The sequence below is a fragment of the Pezoporus occidentalis genome, unplaced genomic scaffold, assembly GCF_034315485.1.
Source record: "Pezoporus occidentalis ecotype Australia unplaced genomic scaffold, CSIRO_AGI_Poc_V1 ctg5, whole genome shotgun sequence".
NCBI lineage: Eukaryota > Metazoa > Chordata > Aves > Psittaciformes > Psittacidae > Pezoporus > Pezoporus occidentalis.
This window is the reverse complement of record NW_026915835.1, coordinates 2,395,257-2,421,902: the sequence shown is the minus strand read 5'-3', so window position 1 is coordinate 2,421,902 and position 26,646 is coordinate 2,395,257.

Here is a 26,646-nt window from a genome sequence, read left to right as displayed (position 1 = left end):
AAAGCAGCTCGAACCTCTTCTGCCAGTACCTCTTTTTCAGCTGGGGTATAGCTGGCCTCAGATATTCTGTATCCCCGACTCCAAAAGCCAAGGGGTCGACATGGAGTCTCCCTTGCAGCTTTCTTTCTTATTAGCTGGTGGAGACATTGCTGTTATCTTGTTGATTGCATCTGTGGGATCTAGTGGCGTCCATCTTGCTATTTTATTCCCCAAAATTTAATCCCCTGTGCAGTTCCTTTGACCTTATTCTGTTTAAATTTCTGCCACATGGGTATTGTACAGGCGACTTCATTTGGATCTACAGATGCATTCCAGGTTATTGATGCCAATGAGTGGGCATATGATAATGGTGCACTCCTCAGAAATTTGACACTTTTCCTTCAACCAGACTATACATGTAAAGCATTTTGAAATGGGATATTAGCAGAAAATTATTTGCCGAATTTACCTATATCTATTTACTAACAAATGTTATTGATAGATTTACCAGCGATTATCTCAAATGATTATCTGTCACAATTACATGGCTGGGTACTGACCACTTACCCCTGATTGCAGGAAAGGGAGAGAAACAAGTCACAGTGTTTGCGCCTCTTCAGTGATTCATTTTAGTGTGACCAGTTACCTCAGTTGTTACCTGATGGTTCACTTTATCAGTGGGAGTCTAATAAAAGGTCTGTTGCTGAAGCTTAGAGTGACTCTAATAGGTTACAAAATAACGTGAGGATGACAAGATGCTAATGAAGACACAAGAAGAGAGAGGATAATGTTTACAAATAGTTGTAGTGAGACAAAATGAATCTTTAATTATTGATTTCAAATCAAAGTGCTAAATGGGTGATTGTTAAATAGTGCTGAAACATTCAAGTAATTTTGTAGACTAATAAAATGCAATTTTTAGAATATCATATTGATTTTAAAATAAAAAAGTACTTAATATGTTGGGTAATTTATATGGGAGTAAAATAATGCTTAAATTGGAAATCCATTAGATGCTAGTGAAACAAATTCAGCTCTTTTGATTACCACTGTCACACTGGCTAAAAACTTAATTTCAGAAACATGCTGCATATGTGTTTTTTAATTTCTCTTTCTGTGAAGGAAATTATGACTGCTGAAACTGTTAATTTAAGAGGATATTTAACAATGTTTCTATTATATCATCCAATTATTTTAAGAATTAATAAAATTGATCTGCTTTGTCCCTTTACAATCAAAGTCTTAATAGAAACATTTGCAAAGAAAAATGTAGCAGCCAGCTCCTTTGTGTAACAGAACACAAGGCATATTAACTATTTTCACATTGTTTACAATATGTTAAAAAGATATGTCTAGTATAGACTATTTAACTTTAGAGGATGACTTTCCATGAGGCTTTTGTACGAGCTTTTCAACTGAGAGTGACAACATCTTATGCACATCTAATTCTTTTAATCATCAAATGTCATGTCATTTGATTCACATAATGGTAAATTTGTCTCAGGTAAAAATCTTATGCAAAGGTAAGGGTAATTTCAGCATCTATAATGAAATTTAGCTTCCAGAATGATCATGTTATTTTCAAGAGAATTTTGCAAGTTGCAGAGCACAGTTTAGACAAAGATATTTTAAAAATATGTTTAGTCTTAAAAACTGAAAAACATAAGAACACAAAGAGCAAAAGAATTTACAAATGTAGAGAGAAATGAATGTAAGGATAATGTAAAATATTCAGCATAATATGCTTATCCTTGTCGAAATTTACATCTATGAATAAATTAAAGGAAATTCATAAGTCATGTTCATGCTTTTCTTATGTGTATACAAGAATGTAAACAAATTTTAAACATATAGGAGGCATTTTGAACTAAGATGAAGCACAATGGTTAATTATATTGAGGCTGTTTAAAGCACATCAAGATAAAACAGGAGAGAGCACTGTAGATTTCTAAGAAATTTAGAAAAAAAAACCCACAAAGAAATATCATCTAAAAAAAACAGATAACTAAGGATATAACCCTTCAGAACTCATCGTACTGCATTTGTGAGAAAATTGGGTCTTCAGGAGTGGTCTTCAGAGTATTACCCCTCTGTAATATAAGGAACTGAGCAAACCTTTCACTGGGCTGAGTATTTCACTAGTAGGATCTATCCTCTACTAGACTCTGTCCCTGTTAAACCAGTTCAATGGGCAAAAGTTGTATGAAGAGATTTGAAAACCCCAGGTCCAAAACAACTCTCAGCATTTGTAAAGACCTTCCACAGTTCTCTTCTCAAACATAGGTATTGGAAGGTTATCCACAAAGGGCTGAACACCTACAGAGAGGACTATCAAGAAGAACAAGAAAGATATTCTCCTCAGTAGTGTGTTTCCCTCTTGGATACAGTAGCAAAGGGAGTCTTAAAGAGAATGTTTATATTGGTAAATGAATGAAGGCAAGGGAGCAAGAGGATAGCTTATTCTCTGACCCTCAGAAAAGGCAATGTTAAAGGGTCTATTCTTAAGAATCAAGGACATAAAGAAGTGCCATTTTTCTCCAAGGGCAGGGATCAGTTTGTCTTTTTCTAATTAGCAGCAGAGGTATTTAATATTAGAAGCATGACTGGATTGACAGTCTTATGCACAGCGCCATGAATTGTTGCCTGAGCTCACCTTATACAAACTAATTAACCCATGCATGAAAATGTGCCAGATGAAAGAAAAAATGTTGAGCTGACTCTAAAATCCATAGCAGAATTTATTTAACGCTTTATCACAGGCATATGGAAATCAACAATAAAACTTTTCAACTGTATGTAGAGAAAAAAATTATTAGATGCTTTTGTAGGAGGAAAAAGAGATTCCTTTTTATCTCCAGAACAGGATCATCATGCAGCATTAGGAGGATGAACAGCAGCTGCAGGCCCTTTAAAAGATATTAAAACCAGAAAGGAATATACTACAGGACTAACACAGGAACAAGTGAGTGAAAACTGAAAATGAACCCCAAGAAAAACCTAGATGTCACAGCTCTGTCACTGAAGCCTCAGGGCAATCAAGGAATGAAGATGCTCAAAATGGCTTTTTCTTGGAGACATCCACTGTCAAAGTGAAGATGATACTCAAGCAATGTTCTGCCTCGTTGCCAAATCTATCAGTTACTGATGAATAGTCACTAAGTTTATCACTGCTGAGACCAAACAATATTGGTGCCCAAGGATTCTACTGACACTCAGGCACAAGTTAAGAACCCAGGGAATTTAAGGAAAAACAGATTGGCAAAATAACAACACTCCTCCTCCTCCTCCATGTTTGAATTTAAAATCTGAAGCACAGAACGAACAAATAAATAACAACTATGTTTAGAGAAAACACAGTGCCTTATATATATATCGTTATAGATAGATAAAACAGCTTATGAAATCTGTGATTACAGCAATAGTGTATAAAAATAGTAATAATAAAAAGCCTAACAAAACAAAACAGATGCTTATACTTAAATCTTTATATTTTTATCATGAAGACCATTTAAATGTGATTGATACATTAGGGATGAAGTCTTGCCTAATTTCCCTAACTTCAAAGACTGTTTTCCAGTGATGTTCTTAGGACATCTACAGATGGGAACTTTGGCTTCAATACAAGTTCTGCAACATGGGAACATAATCTTGGTTTAAACCTCTCAATTATTATCTTACTGCTAATATAAAATTCCATTGTTCTATATAAAATAATTAGATATTATTAATAGATGAAGTTATTCAAATTTGTATATGGCAAATGTGTACTTGTCAGTAATGTTATGTCAAAAAAGAAAAAAAGCTGTCTGATGTATAACTGAGTTTGTCTGTTGACCTCTGTTTGGCTCATTTCTCATTTGTGAGTCTTCTAACATGTCCCAGTTACTTAACCGCAACTAAAGTCAATCTGTTCATATATTTTCTATCATTTTTATTATGCCTTGTAAGCTGCTATCTGTACTGATGTAAAGTTATCTTTAAGGTTACCTTAAACTAGCTAATATTCTAAGATCTACTAGATGAGCTATAGCTAGATGATATATTTTTAGTACATCAGGGATCTAGGTCCATTTTAGAAAACAGCTGGACACAAGAAGCAAGATGAAAGGATAATTCCCCCATTTTCTGACCCTTTGCTGTTCCTAAGGTATATTACAGTCTTGTACTAAATATTCTGAAAGGTACATTATTCCCTGTCATTTGTCTGAAGATGTCATCTAGTACACTCATGTTGGGATCAAGAATTCCCAGGCAACCACGAAGAAGAACATACTCAAAAGAAATCTTGAAGGAATAAGAATGGTTGCAGGGCTCGCAGGACAAATATTCCTTGAGTGGACAAGAAATTACAAGACTACTGTCCAGAGTCAGAACCCATAAGGATAATGCCAAAGTCCATTTTCAAGTAAAGAGCTGGACAATGTTTTTTCCAGATAGCACTCTAACACAGAGCCAGGCAGGGGAAATAAGTTTTTTCAAAGGACTGGCAAGAGTAAGTAAGTATCCTCCAGTCATTAGAGGGGAGAGGAGACAAATACTGAGACTCCTAACAACTTCTGATCCAACGGGCGTTTCCTCGCCTCCTTTTTCCTCCCCACAGTCACTGCTTCTCCCCTGGATGCAGCTGAATCATCAAAGAAAGCCTCAGAAAACATGAACTGATGTTCTGCAGACAGGGCTCAGTGCAAGACCCCTGGTGGTGCTGGCCCACATAGCATAACAGGCAGTGAAGTAACTACCAGTCATAAACTCAGAACATAGAAAAAAGGCTAATGGAAGAAGCAGATTTGGGCAGTTCAGAAGCTAACTGCTAGGGTTGTGGCTGAAATCACAGTACCTCACATGACAAGAACAGCCTGCACCTCACTCCCACTCAACGCTAGCTCCAGAGATGATGCCAGAAGAAAACCAATTATCAGAGACACATGCTCGTTAAAGACAGTGAACTGCAAAGCATGAGACTCTGCAGATGAGGCTGAGTAAAGAAATGTAATCATCAGTTATGTGTTTATAAAACCTGGCTCAGTGATTTTGCTCAAATATGCCCAGTCATTGAGTGGCATAGCACAAAAATCTGTCACAACTAAATGGTACAGTGCAATGTATGTGAAACCAGTACCTGCAACAGCATCACTTCATGTTAACAGTGTATCCTGGTTGTAATGTTGTAAATCAAATGCTATGAAGCCCTGTAATATATCAAGTTCAAGCAGCATAACAAAATAAAAACACAGCATTTGTTCAGCTGAAAGAAAGGCATTCCTTGTTTTCAAATATTGTTATGGTTTAGCTGCTTGGTGAGTGGGTTAATATAGAAAGGGGTGAGTGTATAACACAGCCAACAAGCGAGAACACCACCAGTTACCAGCTCTGATCACAGAAGGCTTGCAGCACACTCCCAGCAATGTAGTGACAATGTGGTGGATACAGTCTTCAGCAGCTGAGTGCCAACATACACGACAGGATGTGTCACAACAATTACCCTTGGAACAAGGGTAGGAAAGGAAAACAGCCAATATCAAGAACAACAGTATGAATTACAATAGTAATTCAGGGTTACAGTGCAGTCAATGGATTAACTGCTGAGCTTTAACTTTTCCCTCTTATTTTTTCCATAAGCAACACCTGTCAAAAGTGTGATCCCTGTTAAATAATAAAGGGAAAGCTATGCTACTGTATAACCCTTCCCCACTGGATTCTTTCCATAAGTCTACACCTGGTCTTGCTGTATCAGTTAGTTTAGGAATAACTTTTATGCATGATTCACATGCTACCTTTGTGGAAGCTAACGCAAAAACACATTACCACCACTTCCTCCCACCCCTGCACTTAGCTGATATTTTGTGGTGAATGGATGAAAGAAGATATTCTAATGATTATACAGTTGAATGTGGGAACATTCTATCATTACATTCAGCAAAAAGCATGGCAAAACTATGGCAAAAATCATGCCATCCAGTGGGACCTTGACACTCTTAATGGGTCAATGCAAACTCCACGAAGTTCAACAAAGCGAAGTGCAAGGTCCTACACCTGGGTCGGAGCAATCCCAGGCACAGCTACAGGTTGGGCTGAGAAGCTATTCAGAACAACCCTGCGGAGAAAGACTTGTGGGTGTTGGTCAATGAGAAGATCAACATGAGCCAGCAGTGTGTACTCACAGCCCAGAAAGCCAGCCATATCCTGGGCTGCATTAAAAGGTACATGACCAGCAGCTAGAAGGGGGTGATCCTGCCCCTCTATTGTGCTCTTGTGAGACCTCACTTGGAGTACTGTGTGCAGTTCTCATGTCCTAAACATGAGAAGGACATACTGCTGCTGTTGGTGCAAGTCCAGAGGAAGGCCAGGAGGATAACAAGGGGGCTGGAGCACCTCCCATATGAAGATAGGCTGAGAAAGTTCAGCCTGGAGAAGAGAAGGCTGCTTGGAGACCTCACAGCAGCCTTCCAGTATCTGAAGGGGGCCTACAGGGATGCTGGGGAGGGACTCTTCATCAAGAACTGTAGTGGTAGGACAAGGGGTAATGGGATCAAACTTAAACAGGGGAGATTTAGGTTGGATATAAAGAAGAAATTCTTTACTGTGAAAGTGGTGAGGCACTGGAATGGGTTGCCCAAGGAAGTTGTGAATGCTCCATCCCTGGCAGTGTTTAAGGCCAGGCTGGACAAAGCTTTGGGTGACATGGTTTTGTGTGAGGTGTCCCTGACTACAGCAGGGGGTTTGGAAATAGATGAGCTTCAGGTCTTTTTCAACCCTAACTATCCTATGATTTTTCGATTCTAAAAGGGCAGAATCAAAATATGCTGATCCAGCTACTGTCATAGGTAACACCAATAACCTTGAATGGCACGAACCACTCATGCTGGAGAAGTGGACACTCTCCAGGATCCCCATGTACAAACTGTGATTCATAATTTTTATAAAATCCCTGAGAAAGAACTTTGTTCCTACTCTTACCTATTCTATATTAATTAAAATATCACAAGTATGCTATCACATGCTCTAACCACACCTTTCAGCAGCTGTGCTGGCAATTTAAAGACATGGAATACAGCATCCTGCGCCAAGGTACGTGCTGTGGAAAGATTTAGCTGGGACAACATGTGAAATATGAACACAGAAATGAAGCCATCCTCATGGGTTTTAGTGTCAAATCCCTAAAGGTATGCTGAGCATCTCACAGTAGAAACAAAAAATGGCTTGTCTCCCAAGGAGGTTATAATCCAATTTATAAATTAGTTACTGGACAGTAATAATAATAACAATAATAACAATATAATAATAGCAAGAGCAGAACATATGAGACGTTTGTATCTCCATGGGATTTGTTATATATGGGTATAAATATATATACCTGTAAAATTTGATTTCACTTATCATCATCCCACCTCTTTCACCTGCTTTGTTTTTTTACTTATCTCCTGTAAACCTTGGCGCACTGGAGAAATGAGTTTTCATAAATTATTTATATATGCCACTTAGGTTTATCTATTGGTAGTATCTGAAGTATCAATACTATCTACTGATAGTATCTGAAGGGGGCCAATAGGGATGCTGGAGAGGGACTCTTCATTAGAGACTGTAGTGAAAGCACAAGGGGTAACGGGTTAAAACTTAAACAGGGGAAGTTTATATTGGATATAAGGAGGAAATTCTTTCCTGTTAGAGTGGTGAGGCACTGGAATAGGTTGCACAGGGAGGTTGTGAATGCTCCATCCCTGGCAAGGGACCAGGTTGGAAGAGGCCTTGGGTGATATGATTTAGCGTAAGGTGTCCCTGCCCATGGCAGGGGAGTTGGAACTAGATGATCTTAAGGTCCTTTCCAACCCTAATTATTCTATGATTCTATGATTCTATATATAAATATATAGAAGCTATGTGCATATGCCTTTTATGAGCTTACATATAAAACCAGGTAAAAAAGGGACATGACCTTAATTTAGGACCAACTAGAAGATATGAAGTATCTTATTAATTTTGTGCTAGAAATATTAATATGCATACATATTTAGCGTTAAAAATATGAATAGAAAGGTCAGGGGGAAGAAAACAGACACCTAAGGGCAAGTATAATAAGCCCTTAGGTTATGCAGGAAGGAATGATAGAACTGGGGAGGAAAAAAAATGGGCTTTGGGGAAAATGGGAAGTACTCGGAGATTAAACTGACGTATTCATTAGAATTACATAATGATTTGCGCTTAAAGTACATCGCTTATCAATATTTTCAATTAAGATACTTTATTTGTTGCAATAAAGAGAACATTTTCTACCATTTATTCCGAAGATTATTCTCAGTCTTAGAACTGAAATTGAAGGCCTTTCATCAACATTATATGTTGTCTTGCCATAATTAAAGCTGTAAAGAATAATTATATGAAAGCTTTGTATATAGATACAAATAGAGTAAGATGTTAATGGATAATAAGCAGAAATACACTGCACACTTAGCCATTTCAAGTCAAGGCAAAAAAAAAGTATCTTAACATCAACTGGTTGTTTGCAAATAGTGTTGAAAACATTTTTTTTCCCTTTGTAAGCAAAGGACTCCAAAAAAAAAAAAAAAGGAAGAAAAAGTGCATTTATTTGTCTGGTTCCACCAGTCCAGACAAGCTGCAGTACAAAACAACTTCTGGCTACCAGCTGCATAAAAATGCTGTGTCATCTTGGGTTCAGTCATCATTGATTATATTAGCTATGTGTTTAAAACTCATTGGATTTCAATAGCACCTAATGAAATCAAATTCTTTCACCTACTCTGATAATGTAAACCTTTAGCTCCAGCAATTTCAGTGTGCTCTCAGCTAAGCCAATAACCTCACCTTTAATCACCTTTGCTATTTGGAATGATCAGAAAAGAGATATATAAGCCATAGGCCACTTATAACATAGGGATTGTAGATTTCACTCATCCTTTCAGTCTGAAGGGAAAAACTCCAAATGTAAAGACAAATAAAGGCCATTTGAGGGGTCCTGTATTTTATGCTGGATAAAGAAAGTTGGCTCCTTAATTAGAAAGGAACAGAAAGAAAAGACTTTCTAAATTCTGAAGTAAGAACCTGCCTACTTTAGCTAAGATTTTAATTGCCAATGAGTGGTGTTTTCTACTGATACTGTTACCTGATTAATGGTTACAGTTATTGTTACTTGCAAAGTGCCTAAGGTGGTGAAGGTACTTCAAAGAGAAAATAAATGATGTGGTCCCCTCCCCAAGGAGCCTACAGTCTTACAATATGAAAGATGACACAATAAGTGAGAACAATAAAGAGCAGCAGCAATAGACTGAGAATAATTACATGGTTACTTAGGTTCATTTTATACACAACTTGATGGCAATGCTCTTTGCCTGATTTGTTTCTCCTTTTTTGATCAGCAAGGACGATATGGTATAAGTACAGAGAGGAAACAAAATGGAAAAGCAATGACCTGCGCCTATGCTTCTGTGTCTGTGTGTGCACGTGTGTATGTGTTTAGAGTGTGAGGGGTACAGTGAAACAGAACTGTAGATTAGAAATTACACCGACAGCAGCTACAAAGTGAAAACAGGTGATATACATTGTGAGAATTAAAACTGAAATAAAAAAGGTCAAGAAATGACAGGATGGATTGTTGTCTTCTCAGAGTATTTCCAGTGAGTGATGTCACATGGCCAAATGGATTCAACAGAAAGTAAGGCTGAGGTACTGCCTCAGTTCTGGAAAGCAGCCTTTGGGATAAGATGAAAGGCTGGCATAACATGCATCAGTGGATTAAGAGCTGGTATAACATGCAAGTAATAATTCATCTGAAGAACAGCAGTGAAAGTTCAGTGTGCTCTTAGTTACTGTAGGACAGGAGGCTTATCTAGTTGGACATTCTAATACTTACTACTTATTAACTGACAAGTGGTTTTCTTCCATTAATTTCTTCAGTCTGTTTTGGCTTCTTGCCTCCTGTGGCAATAAATACTTTGCATAAATATCTTGTATGTGTGTCACAAAGAAAGCCTCATTTGTTTTTAAACACTGCTGATCTGATAAATTCAGTGAGTCCATCACAGTATTTCACTCTGAAAGCATAAGAAATCCTTCCTAATTCTTCTTTTTCACATTTCTTCAGAACATTCTTGGAAGTCTCCCCAGCTAGTCTGCAGTCTTTTCTCCTTGCCTTACCCTGCCTTGCCCTCCTTTCCCATCCCATCCCAACCCCTCCCACCCCATCCTATCCCCTCCAACCCATCCCATCCCATCCTATCATCTCCTTCCACCATATAGGTAATCACTATTCCCCTCCATAGGGACAGAGAGAGACAGGCACCTCCAGAAAATGACCCTGTCTGACTCACAAGCTACCCTAAAGGCTCAATTCTTATGCTCAAACAAGGGCATTTGAAATGCCTCAGCTTATTCCATATAGCTGCTGCTCCACATCTTATCAGATGATCTAGGGTTTCTTAAATGGCACTACTCTTATGTGTGGGTTAGGGGTGGCACTCCTAAAGACTTTGAGCTTATTAGCTCTTTAGGATCCATTCACTGCAGTGATTAGATCTCCACATGTCACCATGGCAACATAGACAACTAGCTTTTATATGGAATTTACATATAAACACCTAAATATAGGTATTCTGAACTTGAACACTATCATGCTGGGTTCATTTACTGACTAAATTTAGGACCCTAAAGTGTGGCACAGAATCCACCTTCTATACTCTACTTTTAAATGGCAAATTTCAGTAAAACAAATTTTAATGTGCTATACCAGCTCTCAATGTTACTAATTATTGCACATAATTCATGTTTGTAATTGAATTACAGTATGAAATAAAAAAGGTGTCCCTCAGGGATAGGTGTTGGGACCGGTCTTGTTTAACATCTTTGTCACTGACATGGACAGTGGGATTGAGTGCGCCCTCAGCAAGTTTGATAATGACACCAAGCTGTGTGGTTCGGTTGATATGCTGGAGGGAAGGAATTCCAGAGGGACCTTGACATGCTTGTGAGGTGGGCTGATGAAATTTAACCATGACAAGTGCAAGGACCTACACCTGGGTGGGAACAATCCCAGGCACAGCTACAGGCTGGGCAAAGATGAGATTCAGAGCAGCCCTGTGGAGAATGACTTGGGGGTGTTGGTTGATGAGAAAATGAAGATCAGCTGGCAGTGTGCACTCACAGCCCAGAAAGCCAAGCATATCCTGGGCTGCATCAAAAGGAGTGTGACCAGCAGACTGAAGGTGGTGATCCTGCCCCTCTGCTCTCTTGAGACCTCACTTGGAGTATTGTGTGCAGTTGTGGTGTCCTTAACATAAAAAGAACATGGAACTGTTAGAACAAGTCCAGAGAAGGGCCACGAGGATGCTCACGGGACTGGAGTACCTCCTGTATGAAGACAGGCTGAGGAAGTTGGGGCTGTTCAGCCTGGAGAAGAGAAGGCTGCTTGGAGACCTCATAGCAGCCTTCCAGTATCTGAAGGGGGCCTATAGGGATGCTGGGGAGGGACTCTTCATTAGAGACTGTAGTGACAGGACAAGGGGTAACGGGTTAAAACTTAAACAAGGAAAGTTTAGATTGGATAGAAGGAGGAAATTCTTTCCTGTTAGGGTGTTGAGGCACTGGAATAGGTTGCCTAGGGAGGCTGTGAATACTCCATCCCTGGCAGTGTTCAAGACCAGGTTGGACAAAGCCTTGGGTGATATGGTTTAGTGTGAGGTGTCCCTGCCCATGGCAGGGGGGGTTGGAACTAGATGATCTAAAGGTCCTTTCCAATCCTAACCATTCTATGATTCTATTAAAATGTAAACTGAAAATCCTACTTATTAATAAATATGTTCAACATTTACTAACTAGTATTTTAACATAGGGTAAAAAAAAAATCCATATGAAATTAGCTTTACATTATAAAAGACAGTAAACATGTTTTTTAATTAGGCCTGGAACTAAGTTATAAAGCTTTACTTTCATTTTTCTTTCAGGTGTGAATGCTCAAAAAAATTGATAAGTTTTTAGTTTTTAACCAGTTTTATGCCTTTTTCCCTACTTAAGTCCTTTCTTCATGAAACATTAACATTTGATTCTTTTTTTTTTTTTTTTCAACATTGTCTCTGCAGGCACAGATTTGTCCTTGCTGAAATATTGCTGAAATATTTCACAAAACAATAGTTTCCTCGATAAAATATCAGAGACTTTTACAGTATCGAATTCCTTGGACTATGAAGCCAAGTGCCTGTTTTTCCCACAGCTACATGCTATAATCAGTTTCAAATTCTGATAAAGTTTCATATTAGTTTGTTCCGAAACAATGTTTTGCTTCAAAACATTGTATACTTCACTCTTCTGATAGTTAGGAATACCCTTCTAATCTCCACCCTAAAAATATGCATCATCAGTTTATGGTTCTATATGCCAGTATTGTTTTATGTATCTTTTTTCCTATATATGGATGCTTTGTGATACATTCTTATCACGCTAACCCTGTCTAGAGTATTCCAGAAAAAATCCCATCTCTGTATTTAAGAAGTTCAGTATATTGCCTTGTTTGTATTGCCTCATTCAATGCTTCCTAAGATTTTATCTGCTGTTTTCATTGTCACATATGCTGGTGTGTTGTAGTCAACCAAGGCAGTATTCTCCTGACTGGAAGAACGTTACTTTCTTTTTTTTACAGTTTAGGCAGACGCTTATTCTACCTTCACAGAGGCAAGCATGCCTCAGGGCACAATTCATCTCCTCCCAAAGCCGATGTCCAAAACTGTTTGCAGTACTCATTTCCTAAAACTGCCTATTTCTCTTTGCTGACTGCAAAAGGAGTTTGGGATTATCAACTCTGATATAAACAATTAAAATGTAGTCATCTGACATTAACTAAGCTGAATTCCACTCTATTATAAGTGATGGGAAGTCCTCTTCTTCATTTCCAATTGAAAATATCAATATCTGTAAGTGAACTCCAATTTTCAGAGCATTTTGAGTTCATGCTCTTAAATTTAATCTGATTTGCTCAAGAGTATTCATATTTTTTTCTGATGTATTTCATTAGTCCTTGGTTTCCACAATGGTCTTCCAACTTAAAGATGTCAACAGATGTAATTCAGTAAAAATAAACCACAACAAACAAAATATAAACCCATTAAATAGTAGCTGTGTATCATTTTCTTGTTCTTCAAGAATTCCAAAGTTAGCCTCATTAAATTTTGATAGTTTCCTCTTTGTCATTAAACATTGACAACAATATTTCAAACATTTCTTTACATAATCTATTATCATAGCACAAATCTTTATTTTCTTTGCAGTGGCTGATAATCTCCATCAAGTAGAGTTTCTGTTTCTTAAAGTCCAAATATATGAAACTCAATGCAATTTTCTTGTCTGGAAAATAATTTATAAAAGTGAATAATTTATCTTGTTCTATTGCTTTAATATTTTCAGCAAATTTCTGTGAATCCATGCTGCATTCAATCCCATTATGAATTTCCTTTTTTTCTTTTCAGAGACTGTAGAAAAAACATCTTTAACAGTCTAAAGTGAAAGAAGGCAATATAATGAGAATTTTATCATCAGAGATTTATATATTTTCTTTAGTTTTCCAAATAACTAAAGATATTCCCTTTAGAGCTAAACACTTTGCTCTCATTTGGTATTTCTGGTATCAGCTAAAAATATAATATCATTATGTTTTGGTATCAAAGAACACAGTAAACCACATTTCAGTATTTTGTGGTTTTGTTCTGGTGATATTCTCCTACCAGCTTTCATATTTTTCTAACCTTTGCATATTTTTTTTGCCCCTATATTGTTTCATGGATTTATCTGTGTCATCACTGCATGGTTTATCTTCTATTTTCATGACTATGCACCTGCTGAAACCTTAAACAATACCTTTATCTCTAATCCTTTTTAAGTTTGAATCTGCTTTCTCTATAGCGTTCTATAATTTCAAAGCTTCACAACTTCATCTCATTATATGAGCACTGTGGTCAATTCTCCTGGTTGTCCATTTGTTACAAAATCAATTGAAATGTTCCCTCTTTTAGTTGTCTATACGTAACTCCTATCAGACTACAATTTCACATGCTCACTTTTTCCTGACAAACACCTTGACTAGAATGCACAGTGAAAAACTAGCTCATAGCAAGCAGCCCTGCAAGAGAGAGTGCAAAATTCTCTCTTTCATGCACCACTCAGGTAATGCTATTTTCTGTACTATCCCCTGGCTACTATCAAAGTTTGGAGTAAATAGCGAACAGATATATCCTTGCACCATGGGACTCTGGAGCTGCTTGTCTCAGTCTCAACAGGTCTGTGGTAGAGTTCCATCACTGGAGGTTTTCATGATGCAGTTGGACAGGGTGGTAGATAAACTCTTTGTCCTGGGTTCCGCAGTAGCAGTCATGTTTTTCCTTTGTGTTAACTGGTGCAGTGCTGTGTTTTGACTTCCAGCTTGAGAACAGTGTTGGTGAAGCCGATGTTTTCGGTTGTTGCTAAGTGATGTTTACCCTGACCAAGGACTCTGTGAGGCTCATGCTCTGCCAGGGAGGAGGGGAGGCTGTGAGGAAGCAGAGACGGGGCGCCTGACCCGGGCTAGCCGGGGAGGTATTCCATACCACAGCACGTCATGCCCGGGGTGAGGGGTAACTGGGAGTTACCCGGAAGGACAGGGCTTCCGGGTGGGACTCGTTTCTTGGCCGGTGGTATCGTATTCTCTTCCCTTGTTATTTTCCCTTATCATTGTTTTAGCTGATAGTAGCGGTGGTGATTTGTTGCTGGACTGTTTTTGTCTCAACCCATAGGAGTTGCACTCTCTCGATCCTCCTCCCCATTCCTCCAGGAGCGGGGAAGGGGAGAGCCCTGGTGCGGGGAGGCGGGGGGGGAGACGGACACGGACCTCGATTGTTGTCAGCTCGGCACCACTCACTGGGAGTGAGTGAACAAGCTACCTGACTGGGTTTAAACCACGACACTCTTTTTCCACAAAAATTTTGACCAGATTATCTTTCAAGAAACTTCTCAATCTGAGCTACTCTATGATTATATGATTTAATAACATCAACAAGATATTCTTCAAATAGCTAATCTCAAACACATAATCTGAATACGAAAGCTTGATTTACCTAATCTTCATTCAGCTAAAGACCAGAAAGCCAGACCTATCTAAAAAGACATGTAACAGAGTGATCCTGAAATAAAATATTCATTGACATATAGAAATTGACAGGAAAATTTTTTTACACTTGCCTTTTGGGAACTGCATCCTCTTTCTCAATGCTCTGCATTCCTTAGGCCACATCAATTTTGTCTGAACCAACCAGTTTTAGTAGCTGTAATTGGCATGCTGTTACCTGGACTGTAAGGATAGTCACATTCAGAGACAGTTTGACAGATGCTTTACTTCTTACTGAGGAAAACAGTCATAAGGTGCTAAGTCCAGACTGGGAGGGAGCTACAAATTCTGTGCACGGACCCTAGGAACTTTTCTCCAGATTTGCTCTACAAAACCAATCACCCCAGAGCGGCAACATTTTCACGACATGGGTCCACAACTGTGAAAAATACTTTGTGGTATATTTGGGAAATTCTGAAGGATGTGCTTATATGACCTACAGTATTCTGGGAACATCAACTCAATAGAAGAATGTGTGAAAACACTAAGGATTATCTGATAGCAATGAAGAAATATCCCCATATATTGCAGGGAGTCTGACCAAGAAACTGACTTTAGGGGTCACATGTACCCTCAGAGACACACTGAGGAGTGAGTCCAGGACAGAGGAGGTCACAAAGCTGCTATGTTGCACACTGACAAAGCTTTGCAAGTTAGACACAAATAGGAAGTTCAGTCATGTATCATCTTGGCTATTCTGTTTTGAACCTATTCCTGTAGTTTCTAATATGATTCAGTTATAAGCCCTGAGTGAGTATCAGCAGAAGTCTGGGAAATATGGAGGTAAGAGAGAGGAATTAAAGATAATTACTTAGCTGCCAAAAGCCCTGGTTCCCACCTAAGGACAGATAAGTTGCACTGTCTTTTGGGTTTTTCTGACCTCAGATGTTTAATGTTTCAGAAATGTACCTAATGGATCTCTTAAAGTTGGTCTTTATCTCACAAAATTACACTTAACAGGAGAATAATATTCAAAAATCACAGGAAATCTGATCAGTATGCGGAATTATGTAATGAGAGCAACTGGCCAAAGTATTTTTTTTTTTTTTTTTTTTTTGAAATACAGAAAAATGTTCTGGTATGTTCAGTTGTTACCCTAGACTTGGAGTGCTATAGATGTCTCAACTCATTGACATTCTGCCATTCTATCATTGTCGCAATTATTCTAAACCCCTCAAAACATGTATTTTGTTAGTGGTTTAGACTTCTGTCTGTTACCACGGATTAAAAGTTATTTTCCCCAGATTTAAAGGCAGTTTATGTGACATTGTTACCGAAAAAATTATCAACCTTTCTCTATCCCGCTGAGGCTGGTTTTGTACAATCAATGACTTCAACATGATCACTTAAAAATTCCCAATAACACTGTGTGGCATTTTAGCTAATTTTTCTACTAGGAAAATTACTTTTTTTTCCAGTCCCTAATGATGTGTTGACATTCAGTTATGATGTGACTACCTATACCATGAGAATTATTAAAGAACATTTCATAGCAGTTACTTGAGATAACTTTGTTGGTGTCTAATTAATCCAAAGTTAAATGATAAAATTAGGTTTGGATGCTTGAGACTCTTGGTGAATTTCTAAAAATTCTACATATTAAAACATTTTTCCTGTGTGTGTGTTTGTACATCTGACGATTTAAGCCCGGTGATGTCTAGAATGGTTTTGGCATCTGAATCCTTCTTTTCTCTCAAAAAAAAAACTTCCTTAGTGCTGCTCATGCTGTGTATTGTTTACAAACTACCACCAAATAGCACTTTCATCTGGTGTTCAATACTTCTGCAACATAATGGCTCCAAGTTAATAGCAGGCAGTGGTTGCCAACAGCAACAACAGTGCTTCAGCATTAAAAAGCAAGTACCATATTGCAAGAGCAGACAGATAGGACTCAGTATGCTGATTCTCCACCATTGGTTTCCCAGCTTCAGCAGCTGAATAAACAACACCTTTTCTATCAGCTGCCTTAATAATGCAGGACTCGAATCACACATAAAGCTGAAGTGTTAAGGGCTGAGCTCCTTGGACCCAAGTAGAGGGCTGAGTAGGGATTGTCAAAACAGCTTTGCCTCATGAGCTAGCTACGAGAGCACACTAAGCAAGGCACCTGAAATCCTTTGGGTGGTGTGAGAAAGAAGGGGGTCATTCGGTTAATATTAACAAAGAATCAAACAAATAAAAAAAACTTGTGAAATCACCAGTTCTCTGAGGCCTGTATAATTTCAGCCATTTCTGCTTTGCTGGGAAACAACAGCAGCTTTGAACTTTGGTTTTGTTCTGCAGTGCAAATGCACAATCAAATTTAAACTGTTGAGATGGACTATTATTTAATGAAGACAAAATAAAAATTTCAGCCCAGACTATATTGTATTAAATGTTTAGCTTCATTGAGTGATACACTGATTGAGTTATATTTTGAGTTTATTAGGGAAATCCAAAGTCTGGCACATGGGGAGAAATAACTCATACTCATGCATCACTACAGGCTAGAAAGCAACTTTGCAAGAAAAGGACTTAGGGGTCCTGGTCTACAACAGCTTGACCATGGGCCAGCAGTTTACCCTTGCAACTAAAACTGGCAGCCTCCATGGTTTCATTGTTACCAGCAGGTAGAGGGGGATAGTCCTTACTATTTTTTCACACTCACACATCTGGAGTGATGTGCCCAGTTCAGGGTACAAAAGACACAAAGGACATAGTGGAGCAAGTCCAGCAAAAGGTCACAGAGTTGAAAAAGGGATTTGATTTAGACAAGATTTTTAACTATTAAGCTGGATTTAACAATTAGATATTTTAATTGGATTTTTTACTTATAAATTTCCAAACTAGTGAACACTTTTTTGTTTTGTTATTTTGAGATGTGGGAACATTTCAATATGGAAAATGTACTTTGGTAGAGAACACTGCAATACAATTAGGTGTACTACAGGGAAATACAAAGCTTTGTAATACAAATTAGTTATTGGTCGGTTATGTTTTTTCTCCTTTTTCCTTTGTTTTTTTCCTTTTTTTAATTGGTTTTACATTTTGTTTCATTGTTTTTTGGTTGAATTAGTGTTCATGATTTGTGCTTTCAGATAATCACCAATCTGTAAGTCAGATACATTATAGTAAATAGAATAATGTGTAGCCTAGATCCAAGAGGCCTTAAGATGCCCATGAAAAATGCTCTGAATATGGATTTTAGAACATATCTGAAAAGCAGATGTAGAGATATGGTATATTGCTGAATGAAATGTGGATAAATCTAAGGGAAAAAGGACAGATGAGAAGGTATTAAATAGCTATTAAGTGTTTATATACCTGCCTGTAGTTCTATTCTAATTACTATTTAGATTGTCTGAACTTTCTAGCCTACATCTCACTACAGTGCCTTTTGCTCCCACCCTTTTACTTACCTAACTCATCTACCCATCAAACTATTCCTAGAATTTGTGAAAATGTATTATTTCAGGTAGAAATTAAGTCACCGGAATGAAGCAATTTATGACACTATTGAATACAGGCAATGTATGAGTACAATTAGAAAAGGAAATAAAATGTCAAATCTTTTTTATTGCATTTACACTTCTGTCTCATGCTATCCTCACAAGTATCAACAACATGGAAATTAAAACATAAAAATTATATATATTGTGTAGATTATATACATGTATAGATACAAATATATATGCACACTTTCTGCCTGTAACAGTTTTGTTATTATATAAATTAAAAATAAATCAGAGTAAAAACTAATTGTAGAAATCATTTAGTTTGGCGAGTAAAGCCAATGTAATTGTGGATCCTTGTAATTCCAGAGTCTAATTCCCCCATCAAAATCGTCTTCTACCACGAATTGAGGGGCCCTAGTCACCACTGGGTTGATGTCCACTAGACCATTCTCTGTGGGTTGAAGAGGCTGATGACAGTGTCACAGAAGGTCCAGCAGTTTAAATAGCTCACTAAGGTGGGGTTAATAGGGAAACGTTTCTAGGTCCAAGCCTGGGTAGGACTGCTAGCCAGGGAAAGGCAAAAACACAATAAGGCTGTGCTAAAATTACATTGATAGGATAGATATAGAATATACTTATATTTTGTGTGTATTACTAATGAAAATTTAAATTCAAACACCAGTGTTTCTACATGTTATTGTGGAAAAATCTACCTAGGAAAGTAGTCTTTTTTAGTCTCTAGGAAACAAGTTTTGTGTTTTGAAGAATGGATTTGTTTTTCATCTCTTGAAGGCAATGTACCATTTTCCTTTTCTTTGAATATTTCAAATGCACATATTAAAAAAAAAGAAAAAAGAAAAAAGTAAATTAATTGAAGTTATTTAAATTAGTAAATATTTAGTGTTTCTAGGAAAACACAGAACCATAGAATCATATCTATTGAACATCAAATCTGATGTCAGGTGTTTATTTTTGAAATTTACAAAGTGATTTCAGAAACTGTAGTCCCACTTTACTACACTTTATGAAAAACCAAACTTGAAACCGGACAGTTTTTTTTCTATCTGGCATTCCAGTATTACGAAAGTAAGTTTGCCTGTCTGGGTATGTCAGTTAATGGAGATCATTATAAAATGACTGTGCTCTATTTTAATTTTACTAGTATCTAAAAAGTGCAGGTTAAACCAGGAAACATTTGAAACCACAGAAGTGTGAAGACCTTGACTGCAGGTGATAATGCTATAAACCTTTGTACAGTGTGCAGTAAATATATCAAATCTGATTCTCAAATTTATTCAGAGCCATAAGACTTGGCAGAAGAACCAAGTTTTATAGCTTAATTGAAAGAAAAATAAGTGCGATCTCCTATAAGGAAAAATAAAAATTTCTATAGCAAGATTAAAATCTAGAAAATACTTTTTTCTTTAAAAGTAAGTTGAGAACCAGTTTTTATTTATTAATTTTTTTTTCCATGCACATCAAGATAAGAAAAAGTAAGTAAAGCAACATACGTACACTCACTTCTGCGTATATGTTGGTTGCATCGTGGCAGACATTTAGAAATCTTGTGATTTGTTGTGAGCTTTGAGTACAGATCATCTGACCAATCAATAAGATGTTGCTTACCATTGCTTTTTACAATAAACTGTTACCATATCTTCCACAATTTTTTCACACCCATTTCCATCTGTTTTGTTTAATTTCTAATAATAAAAATAGTTCTTTGCTAAAAATTCCAACAAAACTACTTACCCAAATTATATGCAGGACCACAGACCACATCTTAAAATTTTCAGTTTCCTTCTCACCAGCAACCAATGATCCATGTCTATGAATCACTATGAAGAAGGTCAATCTTTTCAACTCTCAGGCATATCCTGAGGCATATTTTCTCATGAAGTAACAGAGCCAATTATGTTATTCTTAAACTGTATATATAAAAAAATAGTTCTTCTGTAAAATTGCTACTTTTTTAGTCACTTCATTAAATTAATGCATTTGTACTAAAGTTACTAAACATGAAAAAAATCTGGGAAAATAAATAGCATCACCATAAACTTCTTGCTGAAATTAACTGTTGCCCTTTGCATTACAGTTATTCTGTTTCAAAGCACCTTTAGAGAACACTAGTGTCCTAGTATAAACTCAGCCAATAGGCAAACTTTTAATTTTCAACTTTTTGAATATTTGCTTTTTCTAACTGTATCTATCCTATTCTTTACCGATATCAGAATTTAATGTACTATGGATGGATGCAGAGTATTAGTCTCATCTTTTTCTGAGTCATGGCATATCAAAACACTCTCAAAACTGAAGGCAATTGATACATACAACGGATATGCTTCTAGTGGGCAGGCAATAATACATTAACCCATGGATTGGATTTTTTTAATTATTATTTTTCTTTATTGCACTGAGCATATGAATTTGATTTGGTATAAAATGATATTTTCTGTAATTTATATAAAATTGTTGGGTTAAAATGATATACAATCTATCAATCATTGAAATTCAAACATATGTTTTCATACAGAACACTTTGCTGTCACTTGCTACTAATCTGAAAAAAAAAAAAGTCCTTTAAAAAACCCCCACAACTCAACATTTTCAGGAAAGATCACAGTATCACTGAGATTAGCACATTGACACTTTAACCTAGAAAGGGAGACACAGCTAAATTTTTTAAAAATATTTAATGTTAAACCAGTTGATTATTTTTTCTCAGAATGAAAAATCAACAAAATAAAGCATATATGGAGATGGTTGCCCTTAACTGAATCTTTCCTTGATTGTTCACTTGGGGTACTGTCATATTTGAGAAACAATTATTTTTTTAAAAAGGAATTTCTTGAAGAATCGAAGTTAGAAAAGGAAGAGATAGACTACTTATTGCGGTCTATAATTAATCTTCAGCGTTCTTCTTTTAGCCTGCATTCATTATACATTATACATCATTGAGTTTGTATGCATCATCTTGAAAAATCAGGTAGCATAAAGTAGGCACTCAAAAAGTGATTGTTATATCATGAATCACTTTATACAGATAGACCATCAATGCATTTAGGTTCATAATTAGAAGAATGCTTTTAACATAAAACTACTAAGTCTCTGGAACTGCCTTTCAACCAAAGTGCAGAGAACAAGAAACCCAAGATCATATCATTAATACAAGCACAACTGTTACATGAGTTTTAAAGGATGCTACCTGCCATAGTCAAAAGGCACATACCATGTACTTCGGAACATTTTGCGCATGCGATTTAATAGCATAAAAATATCAGGTATAATGTATACTAATTCGGTACCTAGTTCAGCTTTGTGCCTTGCATACATCCTTTTAAAATGTCTAATAAATTATTAGTCTTTGTTTTGGGTTTGCATGGCAAGCTTTTGGTATTGGGGGAGCTGCAAGGGTGTCTTCTGTAAGATGTCAGAAGTTGCCACCATGCTAAATAGAGTCGATGTCAGCAGGTTCCAAGATGGTCCTGCCACTGGGCAAGTGATGCTGGTAGCAACTCTGTGACACTGTATTTTAAGAAAGGGTGAAAACCCCGGAGCAATAGCAGCTATGAGAGAGGAGTATGTGAGAGAAACAGCTCTGCAGAGAACAAGGTTTGGAAGTAAGGTTTTCTCCCTCTTTTAGCAATGTAGGCATAGAAGGCATTAGTATGAACTAAGATACTCTTATACTACATAATAGACACTAAGAGGTGTAATATCTCTTATACTGTTGATTAAAAATGAAGTTGCTGAGGTGAGTAGCTCGAGAGAGGACGCCTTCAACACCGGAGCGGGGGGAGAGCAGAGTCCAGGAGCCTCAACTCAGAGCGGCGAGAGCCATCGAGGGAGCCTCAAGTCCTCGACAGGACTTGCCCAGGCGCCGGCAGCTCAGCTGACGTGAGCAGCTGACTCACACGGGGCGGAGCCAGGAGGAGCGGCACCAGCCCTGAGTGGGTAAAAACCTGCCCCAGGGAGCGCGGACGATAATGAGTGCGGCAAGGCGGTTTCTGCGGGATGGTGAGCACTTGCCTTATGAGCTGGCCCCGTCTGGGGGCTCTGCTCTGCCTGCCCCGGCGCTGGCAGCGTAGGCACCCAGACAGAGCCGATGAGCGGGGAGGCTGCAGTGCAGAGCTCAGAGTGTAGAGAGTGCCTGCGCTGGTCTCCTGAGGGGAGGGTGCACAATGGGGAAGGCTGCACTCGGTGCTCCTTGGTGGAGGTCCTCCTGCAGCAGGGGCTGAGCTGCGGGATGCTGTTAATAGGCTGCGAGATGTCAGGGAAGCTGAGAGGAAGCAGCACTGCTTGCTCCAGGCCCAAACTCTGCAGGGGCCTCAAGCATCCACTGTAGCTCATGGAGGGAAGAAGGAGGCTGCTAACCCAGGAAGCTGGGAAATAGCAACAAAAAAAAAAAAAAGGAGGAAGAGGACAGTTAAAAGCAAGGGGCTTCCTCTTAAACCTGTTGTCCCCACTCAGAACCGCTTTGCAGTTCTGCAGGAGGCTAATCTGGAAACACGCTCGCACCAGAAACAACCAGCTGATGCACTGATAAAGAAGATCACTACTGGTGATGGCAGGAAAAAGCAGTGGGTCATAGTAGTAGGGGACTCTACTTTGAAAGGAACAGAGGCACCCATCTGTCAGCCTGACCCAGTCTCAAGGGAGGTGTGCTGCCTACCAGGGGCATGGGTCAGGGATGCTGCAGAGAGGCTGCCTGATCTAGTAAGTCCCACTGACTATTACCCACTTCTAATGATCCATGTGGGTGCTAGTGATATAGATAGCAGTAGCCCGGAGAACATAAAGTAGGACTACATAGCCCTGGGAGAGGTGGTTAGGGGCTCTGGAGCTCAGATTGTCTTTTCATCAATTCTCCAGGATAAAGGGGAGGAACTTAAAAAAGCTATGAGGATTGGCAAGGTTAATAAATGGTTAGAAGTGTGGTGCCATAGTCAGGGGGTTGGGTATCTAGAACATAGGTCTCAATTTAGTAGGCCAGGTCTACTGGGGGCTGGTGGAGGTGGTTTAAGGGGAACAGCGGTTTTGGTAGGAACCTTGCCAGACTGGTCAAGGAAGCTTTAAACTAGATGTGTTGGGTGAGGGGGGTATCATTCCACCCCAACAAACCTAGTCAGTTGCCAGCACCTATAATAAATGCTCAGAGCAATATAGAGATATTCCAGCCGCTCCAGCCAATGAGCCAGCTTCATTTGGAGCTCGGCTCAGATGCCCCTATACAAACAATTGAGGCATGGGGAACAAACAAGAGGAATTAGAGATGTGGGCACGTCTGCAGGGGTATGATATAATAGGCATCACAGAAACATGGTGGGATGGCTCCTGTGACTGAAGTGTTGGAATGGAAGGTTACAGGCTCTTTAGAAAAGACAGGCCTGGCAGGGGGGGAAAGGGAGTTGCTATTTATGTTAGGGATATCTGCTGGAGAGTGTGGAACTCTGTCTGGGGACAGGTAAGCAGTCAATAGAGAGTTTGTGGGTCAGGGTTAAAGGGAGAGCAGTGATGGGAGACTGTGGGGATCTGTTACAGACCGCCTGATCAAGAAGACTCTGTGGATGAAGCACTCTATAGACCGATAAGAACAGCCTCATGCTCACAGGCCTTTGTTATCATGGGGGACTTCAACCACCCTGATATCTCTTGGAGGGACAGTACAGCCCGGCACAAGCAATCCAGGAGGTTCCTTAATTGTGTGGAAGACAACTTCCTTCTGCAAGTAATAGAGGAGCTGACAAGGAGAGGTGCCATGCTTGACCTCGTGCTCACCAACAGGGAAGGGCTGGTTGGAAGTGTGATGCTCCAGGGCAGCCTTGGTTGCAGCAATCATGAGATGGTCGAATTTGAGATCCTCAGGACAGTGAGAAGAGCGTGCAGCAAGCTCACTGCCCTGGACTTCAAAAGAGCAGACTTTGGCCTCCTCAGGAACCTGTTTAGTAAGGCTCCATGGGATGAAGCCCTAGAAGGCAGGGATGCCCAAGACTGTTGGTTGATATTGAAGGCTCACCTACTGCAATCTCAGGAATGTTGTGTCCCAACCAGAAGGAAGTGCAGCAGGAGGGCCAGGAGACCTCCTTGGATGGATAAGGAGCTCCTGAGGAAAATTCAAAAGAAAAAAGAGGCTTATAATAGGTGGAAGCAAGGACAGGCGGCCTGGGAGGAGTACAGAGATGTTGTCTGGGAAACTAAGGACCAGGTTAGGAAAGCTAAGGCCCAGTTAGAATTAAACTTGTCTAGCAATGTGAAAGATAACAGGAAAAGATTCTATAGATACATAGCAAATAAAAGACAGAGTAGTGAAAACATAGGCCCTTACCGGAAGCTATCAGGAGAACTGGCTACCCTGGATTTGGAGAAGGCTGAGGTTCTTAATGACCTCTTTGCCTCGGTCTTCACTGGCAAAGGCTCTGACCACACCACCCAAGTCTTGGAAGGCAGACACAGGGACTGTGAGAATTGAAGACCTTGGGCGCACTATAGGAGAGGATCTGGTTCAAGACCATTTTAAAAATCTGAACATGCACAAGTCCATGGGACCTGACAAAATCCATCTGTGGATCCTGAAGGAGCTGGCAAATGAAGTTGCTAAGACACTGTCCATCATAGCTGAAAAATCATGGCAGTCAGGTGAAGTTCCCGGCAACTGGAAAGAGGGACATATAGCGCCCATTTTCAAGAAGGGGAAAATGGATGACCCAGGGAATTACAGACCAGTCAGTCTCACCTCTGTGCCTGGCAAAATCTTGGAGCAGATTCTCCTGGAAGGCATGCTAAGGCACATAAAAAACAACAAGGTGCTCGGTGACAGCCAACATGGCTTCACTAAGGGGAAATCCTGCTTGACCAATTTGGTGGCCTTCTATGGTGGGGCTATGGAACTGATGGACAGGGGTAGAGCAGTTGATGTCATCCACCAGGACTTGTGCAAAGTGTTTGACACTGTCCCACATGACATCCTTGTCTCTAAGTTGGAGATACATTGATTTGATAAGTGGACCACTTGGATAAAGAACTGGCTGGATGGCGGCAAGTAAAGAGGTGTGGTCAATGGCTCAATGTCCAGCTGGAGACCAGTAACAAGTGGTGTCCCTCAGGGATTGGTGTTGGGACCGGTCTTGTTCAACATCTTTGTCAGTGACATGGACAGTGGGATTTGAGTGTGCCCTCAGCAAGTTTGCTGATGCCACCAAGTTAATGCGCTGGAGGGAAGGAATGCCGTCCAGAGGGACCTTGACATGCTTGTGAGGTGAGCTGATGAAATTTAACCATGACAATTGCAAGGACCTACACCTGGGTGGGAGCAATCCCAGGCACAGCTACAGGCTGGGCAAAGATGAGATTCAGAGCAGCCCTGTGGAGAATGACTTGGGGGTGTTGGTTGATGAGAAAATGAAGATCAGCTGGCGGTGTGCACTCACAGCCCAGAAAGCCAAGCATATCCTGGGCTGCATCAAAAGGAATGTGACCAGCAGATTGAAGGTGGTGATCCTGCCCCTCTGCTCTCTTGAGACCTCACTTGGAGTATTGTGTGCAGTTGTGGTGTCCTTAACATAAATAAGACATGGAACTGTTAGAACAAGTCCAGAGAAGGGTCATGAGGATGATCAGGGGACTGGCGCATCTCCCCTGTGAAGACAGGCTGAGAAAGTTGGGGCTGTTCAGCCTGGAGAAGAGAAGGCTGCATGGAGACCTCATAGCAGCCTACCAGTATCTGAAGGGGCCTACAGGGATGCTGGGGAGGGACTCTTCATTGTATTGATAGAAGAAGGGGTAAGAGGTTAAAACTTAAACAGGGGAAGTTTAGATTAGATATACGGAAGAAATTCTTTACTGTGAGGGTTGTGAGGCACTGGAATGGGTTGCCCAAGGAATTTGTGAATGCTCCATCCATGGCGGTGTTCAGTGCCAGGCTGGAGAGAGTTGGAGGTGAGGTGTCCCTGCCCATGGCAGGGGGTTTGGAACTAGATGGTCATAAGGTTCTTTTCAACTCTAACTATTCTATGATTCTAGATAATATCAGATGATGCAATTTTTGTGTTCCTACTTTGTCATCAGGAAATGGGAAAAAAATCAAATCATCAAAAATTA